General features: G+C 44.7%; 2 long non-coding RNA genes across 5 annotated transcripts in view; one reads left to right on the top strand and one right to left on the bottom strand.

The window, feature by feature from the left end:
- The window catches only part of LOC120098893 (uncharacterized), a 31,880-nt gene that overhangs the window by 6,382 nt on the left and 6,436 nt on the right, over positions 1-19,062 (bottom strand). The window lies entirely within an intron of this gene.
- LOC148006882 (uncharacterized) overlaps positions 14,473-19,062 on the top strand; it is a 29,017-nt gene continuing 24,427 nt past the window's right edge. The window contains exons 1-4 of one of the 2 annotated variants that reach the window (XR_015644849.1): positions 14,473-14,591; positions 15,174-15,277; positions 16,567-16,777; positions 17,583-17,727. This is a non-coding gene — a long non-coding RNA (uncharacterized LOC148006882). Of the gene's footprint in view, positions 14,592-15,173; positions 15,278-16,566; positions 16,778-17,582; positions 17,728-19,062 lie in introns of those variants that run through there. The other variant, XR_015644850.1, reaches the window with a different exon arrangement.

The raw sequence follows: 19,062 nt of genomic DNA, 5'->3' as shown, positions 1-19,062 counted from the left end.
AGGAAAGGAAACAAAAAGGCTCCTTACCACCTCCTGATACTACAAGCATGAAGCGGGAGACGTCAAAACAGGAATTGGGAATGCTTGGCTCACCCTGGCCCTCACCAAGACGGTTAACACTGGCTCTGACCTCTCTCATGCTGAGTGTTTTATACAAGAATTGAATGCAACAGACCTTGCTCATTTCGTTTACACCAAGCTCTCCACACCATGGAGTCAAGACAGTTGGTTTTGCTTTTGTTTAATGTAGCACTTCTTTGTAGATAGCAAACCTAACAAAGTTAGACTTTTCCGGGAGTACACTCTGCACTCCGACTGAAAAGACCAGTGCCAACGACAGCATGCTAGCCTACTCCTGACTGACCCTCGCCTTCTCCTCTGAGTCACCTCGTAGTTCCCAGCATGCCATTCATGTTAGTTGAGTCATTTGGATGGATGCTGACAATTTCCAATGCCTTAGACAGAGGTAAGTGATGAGAAGGGACCAAGTGCAGACTCCAAAGAAACAGAACAGAGAAGCGTGTGTGTGTGTGTGTGTGTGTGTGCCCACTTCCTCTAGTAAACTCTGCATACTTGTGATCAACACTGCTCAGTCATCAAACTTCGAAGAGACATCAAGAGTACAGTGTTTGCACACCACGCTGAAATTTTGTTTTACTTTTATTTCTGTATATTGACTAAACAAAACGATGGATTTTCAGTGCGGTATTTTCTTCTCTACTTTTCTTAATTTTTTGGGAATTCCACACAATGTATTTTAATCACGGTTTCGTCTCCTTAGCTCCGCCCACATCCACCCCTGTATCCTCACCCTCACGTGTCCTTTAAAAAAAAATTCAGTAACCCATCAACTCCAGTTTATGTGTCTGTGTTCCTCTGGGTGCAGGACTGTTTACTGGAGCATGTTGAAGCCCCAAGAGTCACACCTTTCCATAGCTTCATTAATGAAGCTTCAGGACAGTGGCGTCAAGACATTTTCACACATGCGCACAGCGGCTTGTGCCCGTATTCATCGAACTATTATCCTTACTGACCCCTTCTTTCCTCCCTCAGATCACCGTCCTTTCCTTAACAGTACTCCTTTCTGCACTTGTACTGTTTTTATATTTATACATATATATGTTTCCACATATAACCTGTATTTGCTCTGAATTCCTCAGCCTCCTGAGGACCAGGACTACGGGCATTCGATACCAGGCTCGGCTATATCTTGAATGTCTGGTTGCCAGACCTAAGGGACGATGTACTCCTTGGCCCCAGGTTTTAAGACCTTTGTGACGGGAGCCAGAGTATTCTAGCACTCCGATGTGGCAGCAGCTTAGAGATGACTGTCTTCTGGACAAGACGAGAAGCAACAGTGAGAAAAAAAGTTTACTAGAAGACAACTCAAATTGAGCCCAGCGTGGTGGTACACTTGTGATACACAGACAAGTGACCAGCCTGGTCTATAAAGTGAGTTCCAGGACAACCAGTGCTACACGGAGAAACCTTGTCAAAACAAAACAAACAAACAAACAAAAAGCAAGAAAAGAAAAAGACCCAAGTTGTGTAAACTTCTTTCCGCCTGATATTCCAGCATTCTGAAATATTAAAATATAAATTTTGTTTTTATTTATTATATGTGTGTTTCTGTGTGTGTGTGTGTGTGTGTGTTACATACTCATGTATGTGTGTAGGAAAGATACTTGCGTGTACAACAAACATCAGTAACCAATATCTTCCTTTATTTCTTTCTATTTTACTTTCTTGAGACAATGTCTCTCACTGAACCTGGAGCTGCTAGGCTAGGCTGTCTGGCTAATGAGCTCCCCTGGAACTGATCTCTGGAAGTTTAGGGCTGGCTTGGGTCTCAAAACCAAACCAAACAACAACAAAAAAATATGAGTGAAATATAAATACATAATTATTAACCAGAAAAATGTAGATCATGGGGCTAGAGAGATGACTCATCAGTTTAGAACACTTGTTACTCATGCCAAGGACCTGAGTTCAGGCCCCGGAACCTACATGATGACTCACAGCCGTCCCTCACTCCAGTTCCAGGGGTTCAGACTTTCTCTTCTTGACCTCCATGGGCCCAAGACAGACATAAGGTACATATCCATACCGGCATTGTCTTAGTTATGATTTTATTGCTGTGAACAGACACCATGACCAATGCAAGTTTTATAAAGGACAACATTTAATTAGGGCTGGCTTACAGGTTCAGAGGTTCAGTCCATTATCATCAAGGTAGGAGCATGGCAGCATCCAGGCAGGCATGGTGCAGGAGGAGCTGAGAGCTCTACATCTTCATCTGAAGGCAGCTGGAAGACTGGAGGAGGCTCTCCAAGCCCACCCCACAGTGACACACTTCCTCCAACAAGGCCACACCTTCTAATAGTGCCACTCCCTGGGCCAAGCATATGCAAACAACCACAGGCATGCAAAACATTCATTCATCTAAAGTAAGACAGAAGTCTAAAAGGCATTCTTCTTCAGTTTCAAGTGAAGCTTGAAACTCCCCAGCCTTGTCAAACACTAAGCTCAAAGAATAAGTAGGAGGGAGCCACCAAGGCCAGGCCCTCAGGACTCCAGGTCTAATGGTTCCTAACTCTCTCCCATTCTTTCTGGACACTTCATCCATCTGGCTGCCGGTCAGTCTGTCTCTCATAATTCTTGGGTCACAGAACCCAGCCAGCTACAGGAACCATGTTCAGTCATCTAGCTTATGAACAGAATGTGGTGCTCATGCTAAGGGTTGGGTACCCTGAGGATGACCGGAGTGACTCTGAAGACCAGTTTTGGAGCAGGTCACTGAGGGCTGAGGTCTTGGCAGCTGTCAAAACAAGGACATGCCCTCAGGGCATGTTGGGGCCTCTGATCCCCAGGATCTCCCACACTGAGACCTGCCCTGGAGCATTTCTTTCATTATCAAAAGATTCAGAAATGGGTCAGAATTCATTGACTAAGCTTTTATTGACTTCTTGACACCGGTAATTTCCATAGTTATTTGCTGTTTATTTTCAGTGGTTATAAAACCATGTTCCATTTTCTGTGTATGTATTTATGAACACATTTTATTTTTAAAAATAAAACTAAGCTCAACATTTTGCTCTTTCCTGCTAGGTGATCATTCTCAATAGATCAATAAAAATTGACTTAGTCATATAGCCAGCCTAGGGCTATCCATGGTAGCTAATATAAAACAATAATAATTAATAATATAATAATAATATAATAATAAAAATAATAATAAAGTCTTAGGGTTTTACTGCTGTGAATGACACCATGACCAAGGCAAATGATTGGGGCTGGCTTACAGATTCAGAGGGTCAGTCCAGTATCATCAAGGGAGGAACATGGAAGAATCCAGACAAACATGGGGTAGGAGGAGCTGACAGTTCTATATCTTTATCTGCTAGTGGAAGACTGACTTCCAGGCAGTTGGGTGAGGATCTTAAGACCACACCCACAGTGCCACACCAACTCCAACAGGGCCACACCTCCAATAGTGCCACTCCCTGGGTCAAGCATATACAAACCATCATATTCCACTCCCTGACCCTCATAGGCTTGTTTACACACATGAGTCCATGGGGGCCATATCTATTCATAGCATACTTTTAAAAAAGTACATTTAGTTCAACTTCCAAAGTCCCCAACGTCTATAGCAGTATCAACAATGTTAAAAGTCCAAAGTTCAAAGTCTCTTCTGAGATCCATCCAATCACTTAACTGTAATCACCAAAGCAAGACAGGAAACCAGCTGGGCAAACTCCAAACTCCGCATCTCCATGTCTGATGTCAAAGCCATCTTCAGATCTTCAGCTCCCTTTTCATCTTTGTTGACTGCAACAAACTTCTTTCTCCTGGGCTGGTTCCACTCCCTGTTAGCAGCTTTCCTCAACAGATAGAGCATGGCTCTGGCATCTTGAATATCTTAGGGTCTCCAAGGCAACTTCAACGTTACAGCTTCTTGCTTCAGTGTCTGGGATACATACATGATCTTCTGGGCTCCTCCAAAGGGATGGCATCACTTCTCCAGCTCTGCCCTCTGTAGCACTCTAAGCTCAGGTTGATCTACTCTACTACCGCTACTGTTCTTGGTGATCACCCCATGGTACTGGCATCTTCAACATGCTACGGTCTTCTGCTCCAAATAGCCTCTCATAGGCTCTCTTTAGGGTGCCAAGCCTCAACTCCTTTGCATGACCCCCTCAGTCCTGGGTTGTCAACTACAACTGACACTGCACCTTCACCAATGGCCTTCCATGGTGCCAAGCCTCAGCTGTTCTTCATGATGCCTTCATGCCTTCAAAACCAGTACCACCTTGGTGACTCTTACACATTACCCAGTACAGCTACAACATGGGATACAACCTTGGCTATCTCTGGAACACAGCTTTGTGCTCTCAGAAAACACTTCCCAGAAGATTTCACCTCAGTGAATCTTCTTAATTACCTTGAATTTCTTAGCTCTAGCTAGCCAGCATCAATTGTCCCAGTAGTCCCTTCTATTTTTCACTATAAAGCCAGAGCCACATGGCTGAAGCTGCCGTGTTTTGCTGCTTTCTAGGGCTAGGACACCCCCACCCCCATTCTATTACTAGCTTCTGTTTTCTGACTCCCTCTCTGCCTAAGCTTAGCTTTCTTGGAACTTGCTCTGTAGATTGACCTGGAACTCAGAGATCTGCATGGCTCTGTCTTCTGTAATGCTGGGATTAAAGGTATATACCACCATGCCTGGATTTAATCTTTTCTTCACCTAGAATCTTCTTTGTCCCAGACTGGCCTCGAATGTAGAGATCTGTTTGGCTTTGTCTCCTGGCATTAAAAGTGTGTACCACCGTGCCAGATCTAAATTTAGCTCCGTAGTATCTTGTCCCCAAATCCCTTAATCTGTTATCTCCTAGAACATAGGATTCAGTTTCATTTCACTTCCTGGTGCCTCTTTAATTCTTGAACTCTATATTTTAATATTAATATTTTTTTCGAAGCTTCTACACTTGCTCAAAACACTCTTCATAAAACTTAACCAGAGAGGGCTGGAGAGATGGCTCAGTGATTAAGGGCACCCGACTACTCTTCCAGAGGTCCTGAGTTCAATTCCCAGCAACCACATGGTGGCTCACAACCATCTGTAAAGATCTGATCCCCTCTTCTGGTGTGTCTTTAGACAGCTACAATGTGCTTATATATAATAAATGAATAAATCTTTAAAAAAAAAAAAACTTAACCAGAGAACAAAGTCTCTGCTGGGCTTTTTTGAGACTTCCTCTGTCAATGTAATTAATATAAAGCTCTTTACCTTAGTCTCAGGTAGACTCTTCAGACAAAGATGTAGCAGCCACATCCTTCACCACAATCCCACAAAAACAGTCTCTAAGCCACATTCTGAAATTCTTCTCCACTGAAACCTCTTGGGCCAGGTATATACAGTTCAAATCATATTGAGCAACAAAGTCTTCCATATTCTTTCTTGAATAGCCCATTAAGCCCCATTTAAAGCATTCCACTGTTTCCCAAATCCAAAGTCCCAAAATCCACATTCTTCTAAACAAAAGCATGGTCAGGCCTATCACAGCAATACTTCACTCCTGGTACCAACTTCTGTCTTAGTTAGGGGTTTTACTGCTATGAACAGATACCATGACCAAGGCAAGTCTTATAAAAGAGAACATTTAATTGGAGCTGGCTTACAGATTCAGAGGTTGTCTAGGATCATCAAGGCAGGAGCATGGAAGCATCCAGACAGGTATGGTTCAGGAGGAGCTGACAGTTCTACATCTTTAGCTGAAGGCTGCTAGTGGAAGACTGACTTCCAGGCAAGTTGGATGGGGGTCTTAAGACCATGTCCATAGTGACACATCTATTCCAACAGGATTACACCCCCAAACAGTGCCACTCCCTGGGTCAAGCATATACAAACCATTACAGTGCTGGAAAGTTAGCTCATTGCTTAATAGCACTTACTGCTTTTGTAGAGTTCAGTTCTTAGCAGCCTCCGGCAGGTCACAACTGTAACTCCACTTTCAGGGGATTCTGAGGCCCTCTTTTGATCTCTACAGGCACCAGGCATATTTGTAATACACATACAGATATACAGGCAAAACACTCATATACATAAAATAAAGAAAAATTTCAGGAATAAGGAATGATCTCTGCCACAGTGTCTTCATACTAGCTGTGCAGGTTAAAAACCAAGGTTTCCCTCCTCTTGTCCAAATCTATAGTAAGCCCTGCCTACATCAACAAGTACAATGAAACCAGAAAGACCTTGGCTTGACATCAACAGCCAGTAATGGCATTGTTGAGCTGTTTAACAAGGACTGGCTGAAGGGCAGAGACTGGGTTATGTTGTGAAGAACTCGGGACCAAGAAACAAGGGCAGGAACAGGGTCGTAAGTCTGTGTTGGGAGAGTTAATAGATCTGCTGTCATGACAGGAGAAGGTTCCAGACCTACATCTAGGTAATAAGGAAGAATAGCCTACAGGCACTCATTTTTTTATGTATTTATTTATGTTGGCTGCTTTAAATAAAGTCTCATGCTACCCAGGTTGCTATGTAACTAATCATGATCTTGAACCTGGTCCTCCTGCTTCTACCACAAATGTTGAGGTTACAGGTATGTGGGCTGGGGACACTGTATGACCATGATGCTCTGGATGCTTTGTGTAGTACTTATAGCCAAGCATGGTGATCCCCTCTTGTCCTCCAGCACTTAGGAGGTAGAAGGAGAAGGAGCAAGAGCCCAAAGTTGCCTGCTTTGTGAGTTTGAAACCAGTCTGGCCTATTTACCACCCTCTCTCAAAACCCAAACAACAACAGCAACCAACTGAAAAGGTAAAATACTTCATAGGGCTAGCAAGGGATCTGTGGCATGGCTTTGTAATAGTCAAGGTGTGGAGTTAGCGACCACTGGGCTAGTGTGGCAGGTGTGAGGTGGTTGGACTTCATATGATAAAGTGGACAGAAATAATTCGGCAAAGACCAGAGTCATTTGCATCTGGGGTTAAGCACTGGGTGCACAGTGTACTGTTTACATGGCTGGTGAAGCCCCAGTGGGATCAGAGATGGTGGAAGCAGAGGTTTATGGAGGAAGGCTCTGATTCAAGGCACCAAATAGATCTCAAACAGAAAGTCATCAAACCTGGAGCTCTGGCAAAAAGGAAAGCCTGAAAGCATATATTTCAAAACCAGAAGCATATAAATATAGCTTGTGATAGTTTGTATATGCTAGACCCAGGAGTGGTACTATTAGAAGGTGTGGCCCTGTTGGAGTAGGTGTATCATTGTGGATGTGGACTTTAAGACTCTCATCCTAGCTGCCTGGAAGTCAGTATTCTGCTAGCAGCCTTCAGATGAAGATGTAGAACTCTCAGTTCTGCCTGCACCATGCCTGCCTGGACGCTCTCATGTCTCTGCCTTGATGATACTGGAGTGAATCCTTGAATCTGTAAGCCAGCCCCAGATAAATGTTATCCTTTATAAGACTTGCCTTGGTCATGGTGTCTGTTCACAGCAGTAAAACCCTAACTAAGACATAGCTTAAAGCTATTATATTACCAGTCATATAGGATTACATGAACAGTGAGTTTAGACAGGAAACAGCATTGATTAAAGTTGGCTGCTGAGAAATCCAACTCATGGAGTGGGGCCATTGAAAGGCTCAGTAGATGAAAGCGCTTGCTGCTGAGCCTGACCTCCTAAGATCCAGCCCTGAGATCCCCATGATGGGAGGAAAGAACCAACCTCCCCAAGTAGTCCTCTGATCTTCTCACAAAAGCCCTAAATACATGCACACACATATGCACAAACAAACACACACTAATAAATAGTGCTAAAAAAAAAAAAAAAAAGGAGTGCAGAAAGAAAAGACAATAGATTGACCAGGAGGGATGAGGGAGCCAGGAGTATGGACTTTCAGAAGCCATAATAAATAAAATATATTCAAGAAAGCAAGAGTCAGCCATTAGGTCCATCAAGAGAGTGAATAATGAAAGGTGGATCTGGCTAGGAGTTTGCAGGCAACGAGACAACAACAGCCAGAGTGGACTGGTGGAAAGGGGACTGACCAGAGTGGTGTGAGATGAGGCACTAGCACATGCCTGTAATGCCATCCCTTGGGAAGTGGAGGCAGGGGGATGAGGCATAAAGACATTCTGTGGGAGAGTGAGACCCTTGTTTCAAGAAAAATATCACCTGATGAAGCCTGGCACTAAAGGAAGGGTGATCATGAGGATAACTTGGGCTACCTGAACCAAAGGAAGAGTGATCATGAGGCTCCTTGACACCAAAGGTAGGGCACTAATGACAATAGCCTGGGCTACACACAGGAAACCTGTCTCAGAAAAACAGCAGTAACAACAAAGCAGAGTAAGAAAGAAGAAGGTCAGTGAAGAGGAACAAAGGGTGAGGAGGTAAGAGAAAGCAAGAGAAGGAATAACCAATTGTCTGTAGATCTTTTTCCAAGAGAAAGGACTCTGGACTCCCTGGAAGCCCTAGCCCATGAGGCTGAGGAAGTACTTGTTTTTCTTAGGGGACTAAAGACCCTCGTGAATCTCTGCTAACTCACAGTGTTGACAGAGAGAAATTCGTGGTGTAAGGAACATGAGAAAACATTGTCATGAGTTAGACTCTGAAAACAAAAGTACCCAGGCTTAGGTAGGGCAAGGACTCTCCCTCCATCCACTGAAAGGCAGGGATGTGGGGACAGTAGGTAATAGTTGTAAATTTAGAGGTACAGTTGCTGTTTTCTAGATCAATGAGTGATCAGCCAATCGGCTCTAAAGGTGCTGTGGGGCAAAAGGTCAGACGTTTAAAGATAAACGTGAGGAGCAGCAGAGCCTGAGGGGCAAGCATGGGAGAACTCACTGGGATTTCTGGGCACTGCTAGGGTCACTTGAGATTTTCAGTCACTACCATCCTGTGAATGAAAGCAAACAGTGGGCTGCTTTCTCTCACAGCTTGCTGTTCCTGCACTGAAGAGAAGTAGTCAGTGTTAGGCTTGTCCTGGGAGAGACCTTCAGGGAGAGAAAATGCAAGGGAGAGGAGCAAGAGCTGTTTCAGACTGTGCAGAAGAAAGGAAAGATGAGAGAAAGGGGCCGCAGTGAGGAGCAGCATGGTGCCATCGACGCAACTGGAGGCAGCAACGGAGAGTTGGGAGGAAAGGAGCAGCTGCTGAGGCTCCTGAGGACTGAGGGTGGGACACTGTAGTCACAAAAAGATCACGGTCACAAAATGGGTCGCTGAGGGGTTGGTCAGGCTATCCTAAGAGACTAGAACCGAGTCTATGAATAATATATACTATGCTCACATAAGCCCTTCCTCACTGGTTTGTCTCATCTCTTAGTTAATCAAGTTAAATTTGTTCATTTGATTGTCTGTTGGTTTTTTACTCTCAAGAGCTATTTTATTAGAATTTGGAAACAATAATAACAGAGCATATTGCACCGTCAGAGTTGGCAACCGCTTGGAGGAAAGGTATGGATAAGAGAAAGTCATGCCGGTTAAGTTAGCACGCAGCAGGTTCAGCAGGAGAGGTCAGCAAGCATGGGTGGGAGTAGGGGAAGTCTTTGGAGAAGGCAAGGCGAGCATGCTTAGGCTTGTGGGCAGAACCAAAAGAAGAGCTAGAAAGGTGGGAAGGAGGGTGGAAAGACTAGACACAAAGGTACTCAACGCCATGCATGAGTTCAATCCCCAGAATAAACATGGAAGAAAGAAGGAGAAGGAGAAGGAAAGAAGAGAAGAAGAGGAGGAGGAGAACGAGGAGGAGGAGAAGAGAAAGGAGGAGGGAGAGGGAAAAAGAGGAGGAGAGAAAGAAGGAAGACAGACAAGAGAGATAGAGACAGAGACAGAGAGAAAGGAAGGAAGGAAGAGAGAGAGAGAGAGAGAGAGAGAGAGAGAGAGAGAGAGAAAGAAAGAAAGAAGAAAGGAAGGAAGGAAGACAGACAGACTAGAACTGACTCCCCTAAAGTTGTTTAGAAATGTGGAAAAGGAAAAGCTATACTTTTTGAGTTAGAACTCATAAAAGCAAACCTGATTAATAGAGAAATGTGTAAGCAATCGCATGGGGGGAGACTAGTAGGATAGATACACTGTCTTATTAGGGAGGTAATTATTTCGCTCTCTACGTGGCATTATCTTTAGGTTTATTCCATTTCCAGAGGGTTGGTCTCCTGGCAGATATCAGATTAACTCCAAGGGGCGGGGACAATCATCTGTTTGTAATCTTACGCTTTGGCCACTATAAATGTGATGGCTCTACCCAAGGCTGGAGATAGAATTCAAACTACAGCCTTTTGGCCAGAAGGAAATGACTTTCTCTTAGAGGGCTTCAATAAATCCCTCTCCTTTTCATATAGTATTTAGAATCTTAAATAAGGACATAACTGAATACAAGGGAGAGGGGGTCCTATTAACAACTCTCTCTGAGCGTGACAGTGCCTGTCTAGCTATCTCAGGTTCCCTTCTCTAGAGCTGAGACTCTAAAATCACTTATGACAGAGGCATAGAGTCAAGATGGCTACTTCTAGCTAAAATGGGGCTTAGGCGTGCTTGTTTGGGTCTCCATTCTTGTTGACTCTCAGGCCATGGGATACCATGAAGTAAACCCAGAGAGATGAAATTAAATTCCTGCATGATCATCTGAAAGAGGATTCACTATAAAGAAGGTATTAAGCACACCAGGTCTAAAGACTAATAGGACAATCTCCAAGGTCGCTACCTATTTTCACCATGAACACCAAATAGTAAAGCTGCTCACCAAAGGGATAGGGTGTCTGGCACTGCCTCGATCTGATTTTGTAGGTACCGTAAAGGAAAGGGAGACATTAGAAGAATGTCTTCTAAGGCCTTAGCCATTGTTTGTCCCTTATAAAGCCTAGCATAGCTCTTTTTGCCTGGTGTGACCAGTCATCCTATTCTGTGGCTGCACTTTGCTGCTTGGATATCTAAAAATCTCTTCGACAACCCAACGGAGGACCTTTTCTGTTTAACAGTCAAGATCAGTTAAATGTCCTTCAAGGTTACTTCCAGAGACTTGGGAGGAGCCCGTGTCCTTTACCAGTTGTGCCATCTGCTGAGATGGCTCGGGGTCTCACTAACCATGATGCTTCCCGTGGGAGCCTTCCTCCTCCAAGCTTTTTGCTCCCCGAGGACTGTGAATCCAACTGGACATGGATTGTTACTTGACCAAGCTAAAAGTTACCCCAGAATAGGAGTTAGTTTTTATTACATTAATCTCTTCAAACGACTTACCCACCTGACGGTGGCCCAGGTACCAGACCTCAGTAACTCAGAAAACCAGCCAAGCCTGTGCTTTGTTTTGTATACTCTTATCCACTCTCACAAAACCTCAGAGTGAGCAGATGGAAAAAAAACAGACACCCTTGAGATCACATGGAAATATAGACATGCTTACCTGACCCTGGCAAGAATGTAGCAGAATAGATGGAAGGATAAACTGAGGCAGGAGAGTGAACCACTTGCTCAAATTCCCTCAGAACCTCAGACAAACTTGCTAACGAAGGAAATATGATGGGGCTCTCATCTCCCAGGGTCTCCCCTTCGAGGATCCTGAAGTGGGAAGATGCTCTCAAGTCACCTGGCTATAAGTCTAAAAATTCGTAGTAGTGAGACAGATGAGTCATACTCTGGGGTTAAATCACAGTGTGTAATGTATCCTTCTGTTCTAATGTCCTCTCACCAGACTTGACTTCATGGTGGCAGGCTGTTAGCATGTTTCAGGGCCAGTTAGCAAAGGGCTTACTTGAGGATGTTTGCGGTTTCATTGTGACTTAATGTCTTTGCATATTGCTACAAATTCTTAGCCGCACGAGGAGCTTTAAAAGACGTGATTCTAACCCCCTACTCGTTCTCCTTCCCTGCGCTAACTTCTCTCTACACATCCTCTAGGGCCACAGCCTGCCCTTCAGGGTCAACACTGGAGTCACAGGGAGATGGGGAGTAGGAAAGGAACACGTTTTGCTGGTTTTTCATTCTATTCTTTATGGAAAGTATTAGACTACAGATAATCATGATCTGTATCATGAAACATGGAAAAGGAATGTTACAGAAATGTGAAGACGTGGGTGTGGTGGTACGCAGAAGATTCCAGCCCTTGGGAAGCTGAGGTAGAAAGAACAAGAAAGCTACCCACCTAGAACCTATCTCAAAAAATAATAAAGTAAAAGGCAATGAAACAGGGGAATGTGAATGGCCAACTGAAGACTATATAGTTTTTTAAAATGGAAAAGAAAGGTTGAGCCTTACAGAATTGACAGTTGCTCAACAGAAAGCCGTGCTGTAGATCTGGCTTGTGACAATTCAAAATGTCCAAGCAGTCATGAAGCTGCGACAGGAGGATTGCAAGTCTCAGGCCAGACTTGGCTGTCTAGTAAGACTTTTAAAAAAAAATCAGCAAAACAAAAGTTGCCTTGCACGTTGTTTCAGCCTGGGTGGATTTTGTTCAAGTATCTGGTAGTGGTTATTGAGGGCAAGCAATTCTCTGCACCTTTCCTCTCTTAATATTCACTTTGCTTCCACAGTTTGGGGATTTCTTTGTTTATTTGTTTTTGAACGTTCATGAAGATCCTCTCCAGGTTGTGTAATCCTTCACAACACCTGCCTAAGCTTCTCACCTTCCAGCCCGAGAAAACTCAGACCTCTCATTACCCAGCCATTTACAGGGTGCGGGAGCCAGAAGGTGCAGTACAGCCGACCAGTGGTAAATTCCACTAGGGTCAGGGTTTTGTGTTTTTCCTGATGACTTACCCATGTTGAACAGTTTGATGTCATGAAAAGATTGAGGAATTTTCCCAAACCTCCACCCTAGTAGTTTTCCTTTTCCCACCCACCTCTTCATTTCCTGACTCCAGCCTGGACTGACACAGAGGTACCTGAGGCCAGCCAGGGGAGCTCTTTGGGCCGCTTGGGCCTCAGAAGAGCAGGAAAAACCAGTGAACTTTGGTGAGCCCTTCTCCAGGAGCTGGCCAACCTCGGTGCATAGACCTGTTGATTCCAGCAATGCTTGGGCATGCAAACCCTGCTCATCCTAGTCTTGGAAGGCCATGGGGTAAGTCAACATTCCCACAAGGCAACACTGAGATGGATATGTAGTGGCATGCACATGCGTGTCCTAATGCAAGTCCCTGAAGAACAAGCACCATTTCTACAGAGAACATTGTTCTAAATATCAACCCTGTTAAAAAGCAGAAAAGAGTCAGATGGCCATAAAGACAAAGCAGAGACGAAACTGAGAAGAGTCTAGCTTTGTTCCGCAGGAGAAGGAATTACCAAACGGATTGCTTAATCTCTGGCTCCCATGTATGGTAAAACAAGTTTCTTTTCCCAGAGCATCATAAGGAAGAAAAGCAGTGGGAAGTGAGGAGGGATTGCTTTTGTAAACTGCCCAATCCACACCAAACCACAAGCCAATTCATCAAATCCGTAAAGCACACACATTACCTCATCTATATGCATCTTCCTCTAGTCAACCAAAATATTCTCAAATATCTGGTTCACTTTTATGATCACTTTTCTCTCTTGTCCTCTGCCTTGGGCGATTTTGAAATCTTTACTGACATAATTGTTTTGTGGTGATGTTTACTAATGCTGGTGAAACAAACAACTTTAGGCCTGCAATTGGCCTTGTCGCAACCTGCCTGGGTGAATCACCCTGCACCTATCAGCCCTTAGGTTCCCAACAAGACCCAAGGCTGTTTTCCTGCCTTCCATGGGAGATCTGTTTACACCGATTCCCAGGCAAGTCTGGGCTGAGCTCTTAGTACCGCTCCAGGGAACAGAGCCCAGGCCAGCAGAAGTTTGACAACAGAGGGCGTGGCATGAAATTCTCAAAACATTTTCCTTCATGGGAGCACTCGCCCACCCCTGCATCCCCAATGTTCTCTCTACAGTGGGTTCTGAGCACGATTCCAGGACTTCCATGTATCTAGTTCTCAAATATTTTGGGGTTGATGCATCAACCATTGGGCACGGCAATAAACTGGGCTTGGATAGAGCGATGGTGCCTGGAATCGGTCCGCCTACTCTAAGGCCCTGCTTAAGGTCTTCGCACATAAGACATCAGGTCTAACGTCTGTCAGTAGGAGATTGTGATGGAATAAATGAACAAACGCAGGAAGGAAAGGGATAACGAGGCTCTGCCAACCACACTGGCTCACATAGACAAGAGCCAGCGAATGCTAATGGCATCTCGCCTTGAGATTGGCTCCTCCAAACTACCCAGGTTAGAGACAAAGACAGCATGCCACTTCTTGCTCACACTATTACTTAATTGATGTAACTGCCCATGACTCTCCATTCACTAAACTCTTTATTATTCACTCGCTCCCTCCTCGGGGCTCCTGTGCCTCCACCCACCCATTACCGACCTTTTAACCTTCTGATTATTCATGTTGAACTCCTCCCAAATTAAAAGGATTAGGGAGTGGTTTTCAAACCAGTTTTTCTCTTAATTAGAAACTCCAGGAAATAGGAGGTAGGGTGGGTCGGGGTAAAGAGCGGGGGAATGAAAGCCATTTTGATATTGCTGTAGATTGCAGCTGTCATGGGAAACTTTCTCTCCAGAGACCCGGTTATAGAAGAGGTAAGGGACACACAGGTCAGCTTCCTTTATTTCTTGGCCGGGACCACTCAGTCATAAACCCCACCCTGCTAAGTCAGGTGACAAGGGTGTGGGGCAAAATGGAGAAGCAACAGTAATGGCTGAACTTCACTGTCTCGAAAATGAATGAGACACCACACCAGGGAAGAACAGACAGTGTGATTGGGGAAAGGGAACCACATCTACAAACTCAAAAAGCGGAAGCCGAACACAGATACTACACTCAGTGTTTCTCATGGGTACCAGGGCGGGCTTCTCAGATGGTTTTGCATGTACTAACATTGAACAGAAAGTAGGTATGTTGAGGACAGTGTATTTTACCAACAAAGAGGAATTACAAATTAGGAAAGAGGTTGGATGATAGAATGAGACCGTGGATCAGAGGCATGAAAATCCCCATGGGGGGTGTGGGGGGGCGTGGTGTGTGTGTGTGTGTGTGTGTGTGTGTGTGTGTGTGTGGTGTATGTTTATAGATGAGCTACTTTTAAACTCTTTTTTGAAGGCTTACCCTAGTCCTCCGGGAAAGGAAAGATAGATTTCATCATCAGAATGTTTCTTTAAAAGGTAGGTTGTCTGATGCCTGGCTGGAATCCCAACTCACCAGATGCTTGGGCAGGAGAACTGAAGCAACTTTAAGGCCACACTGGAACTGTCCTTTCCCCAAGCAGGTACAGATGGCTACTGAATTTAGTTCATACTTTTGACCCATAGAATTTATTCAAAGCCTATTCTTGCTCAAAACCTGTAGGGAAGGAGCCTACGTACACTTTGGGAGAGTCTTTGGAACCAGGTTGGAGAGTTAATGAATGGCTCACGTGCGTGCGGAACACTCAAAGGCAGCTCTCGGAGACTCCCCAGTCCGGGAACACACAGGTCACCAAGTTGCTTTCTCCAGTGAACTTTCCCGTCTTTTAGTCACACATACGTCTCCAGAGAGAGATTAGACAAAGAGGTTTGGTGCCACACGGGATGACTCACACACATACACCCCTTCAGTTTGGTGAAAGGCTTGGAGGGGCACTGACAAGCAGCCTGCCCCTCCATTCCCATAGGAATACTTGGGTTCAAAAGAGAAGGGAGATAATTTGTCAGTTTCTCACTTAGTGCAGCCATGGTTTGAGAAAGGAAGAGACAATTTCTTAAGTTTTCGTCTAGCGGAGGCTTGGGTCAGAGCATCCGCAAATGCCAAGGACCATCTGGATCCAGATGCTAGGCAAGCACTGGGCTTGTTCTGAGGGTTTTTTGTTTGTTTATTTGTTTGTTTGTTTGTCTTACTACCATTCAGGGATTAAAGTCTACTGGGTCTCCTTGCCATGTGACTTCTCTCTCACTGTGAATGGCAGCTCCACTGGACCACAAGGGTTAAAATCATACTTTGGTGGATTTATTTCTTTTGCCCATCTGTGAAGTTGTCTAAAAATCAATAATAGGGAAACAAGAACTCAACCCTAAAGTATAGGGTCAAGGTCTTCCAGGAGTTGAAGTGTGTCTAACCCTGTCTCAAAGCTATGCATTTAGAAAGAACATCACTATTTATAAAGCTTATTCTGTACTACAGTGTAGCTGCCTGTGTTATGAATGCTAATTATGTCCCCTCAGAACTGTTCGTTTGAGACTGTCTGGGTATCTGCACATAGCTTCTGGGAACCTCTCCCCAGTTGGTTCTGATTGGTAAATAACAATGCCAACAACCAATAGCAGGGCAGGGCAGACAGAGGCAGGATTTGGGGATTTTCCAGGTTTGGGACCTGGAGGAAGGAGGAAAGAGAGGAGATCCGCCATGCCGGGAGAGTGTGGAGGAGAGGAGGGATGCCATCCCTGAGAAGAGTGTAGGACAGGGAGGCATGGCTGCCACATGAAGGAGCCAAGACAGTGCAGCCCAGTCATATTAACAGTAGAAACCTGTCGAATGTGGTTCCTCACACCCACCCTAACTGTCAGTGTCTTATTTCTCCAGGCAGCAGCAGCAGGTAGCACAGAGAGGCAGGATGAAGGTTTGAGGTAGCCATCACCTTCTAGACACTTCCACATGCTGCCTCAGTGACCCCAGCAAACATTTCATCTAAAGAAAGTTGCTTCACTTGCTCTCCAAGAACAACCTCCAACTGTCATTCCCGTACCTGTAGCTCTGAGTCCCTCAGTGTACATCCACAGCCTGTAATCATCAGGTAAATATCAGCCAATGACTCTGAGACTCAAGAGGAACTCCTGGGGCAGGCCAGATGGCTCAGTGGTCAGGGTGCTTACTGTTCATGCTGGACCCCTGAGGTCAGTTCCCAGACATACTTTGAGTAACTCACAGCTTCAGGGAGTCCAACTCTGTCTTCTGGCCTCCATGGTGTGAGTGTGTGTTCACATATGTCTCTCTCTCTCTCTCTCTCTCTCTCTCTCTCTCTCTCTCTCTCTCTCACACACACACACACACACACACACACACACACACACACTTTACATAATAGGGACCTAGGTTCCTGGAAAGCTTCTTTGTATAAAGCCTATGGAAAACCTCTTATCAGACCCCACGGATTTTTGACATTTGGAAGAGGCCTCTACAGGTGTTCCTACTGGTAAGTCTCCATTCCAGGGCCAGCAGAAGGTTTGGCCACTGGCTGAACCCTCAGTAACTTTCCCAAGAGGCCTCCAGTCAGGGAGTATCGCATAGCCACCTCCTTATCTGGATGGCCGAAAACGTAGAAGAGTCTCATAAAACCCCTGGTCATCACGGACAAGCTCAGGTTGAATTCTAAAGAGCATCCCGGATTTACGCATCCGAAATGACTTTTACATATAATGTGATGACTTCTGTTCTCCTTGGAGCCTGTGTCCTTTTTTCTCTCCTTGCATATTTTTCTCTCTTACTTCCTGCATACCTGTAACCGAACAAGTAGACTGTTATACAGAAGTTAAGATTAAAAAAAAAAAAAATCAAGCCAGCTAAATACATCTCCTCCCCCTTTCTCACCCCATTTTCAGGGAGGGCTGTGCACCAAAGAAGACGTGCTAGCTGATCGTGAACTGCAAGTAAATAACATGGAATATTTTAATATAAATATAGACCATGCAACGTTTCAGACGCGTTTATACTTCTCAAAGGCTTGTCATTATTAATCCGAAGTTCAAATTTAACTAAAAGAAAAAAAATCTATATATTTATTTGGCAACTCTGTTGAAGGCCCTAATTTTATTTCCTGGTACTTTGGCTAGAGTATTGGGCTTAAAAAACAAAAAAGAAACTACCAAGCAGTTTTAGGAAATCAAATATAACTGGATTTGGAGCTAACGTGTCTAGTTCTAGTATGTGAGGGGCGCTGAGACAGGAGGATTGCCACGTGTTCGTGGCCAGGTCTGGATGAGAAAGAGACTCTGTCATAAAGAGAGAGGGAAAGAGGGACAGAGAGAGAGAGAGGAAGAGAGAGAGAGAGAGAGAGAGAGAGAGAGAGAGAGAGAGAGAGAGAGAGAGAGGGGAGAAAAAGAGAGAAGAGAGAGAGAGAGAGAGAGAGAGAGAGAGAGAGAGACTGAGACTTAGACACGTTGCTTATTTGGTGTCTATGGTTTTAGTTTTTTGTTTGTTTGTTTGAGACAGAGCCTAACACTATAATAGCACTGGATGGCATTGAACTCCCAACAAACCTCAGCTTCCAGATTTCTGGAACCACCCAGGTTGAGCTCTTTTATTTAACAGAGGGGCTATGCAAATGATCCAACCCGTAGAGGATCCAGCTGGTAGAGGAAAACAAGAAGCCCATATCTAGCTCCCCACCCCAATCCCTATCTGCCAAGTACAAAGTAAGTACTCAGGCCTGGTTTGTGACAGGACTGTGTCTGTAGCTATAAAATACACACTCTATGTCTATGGCCAGCTGGACCCTCTTAGCTTAATTCTGAGCTGTGTCTGAGCACACTGAGAAGTGAAGCAACAATTCAGACCTTCAGGTCACCCCATGTTCTAGCAGCATGAGTATATGTGAACATGGGGAGCAGGGAATATAGTCCTAGGCAGACTGCTCTGAGGACCTTGTGACAAACACTCCAGGGTGGTCATGTTGGCCTGTCAGTCCTTGCCGAAGGACCATACAAGACAGCCAGATTAGAACTAGGGCTGTTGGCTGGAACCCCTAATGAACTGACACTTGTGTTACCAGACATTTCCGGAAGACCCATCCAGGTTGACACATGTCACCAGGGAAATCAAGGTCCCTCACCCCCAATCACCCACCCCAATGGGATTCTTAGTTTCTTTGATAAAAAAACCTAAGAACAAACTCAAAGAAAAACCCAAAGTCAATTTTATCAGCATTTAAAAGAAAAAACCAGAGTGGGCAAGCTGTTATCTTGGCAGCCACCCACAGGGAAAAGAGAAAAGAAAGAAAAGACCACGCTGTTTGAGTTAAAGCAATATGGAGGTCAGTTAGCCATGTGATAGACAAGCAGCATGGTGGAAGGTGGATTGGAG

The sequence above is a fragment of the Rattus norvegicus genome, chromosome 1, assembly GCF_021556685.1.
Source record: "Rattus norvegicus strain SHRSP/BbbUtx chromosome 1, alternate assembly SHRSP_T2T, whole genome shotgun sequence".
Taxonomy (NCBI): domain Eukaryota; kingdom Metazoa; phylum Chordata; class Mammalia; order Rodentia; family Muridae; genus Rattus; species Rattus norvegicus.
This window is presented reverse-complemented; position numbering and strand designations above follow the sequence as displayed.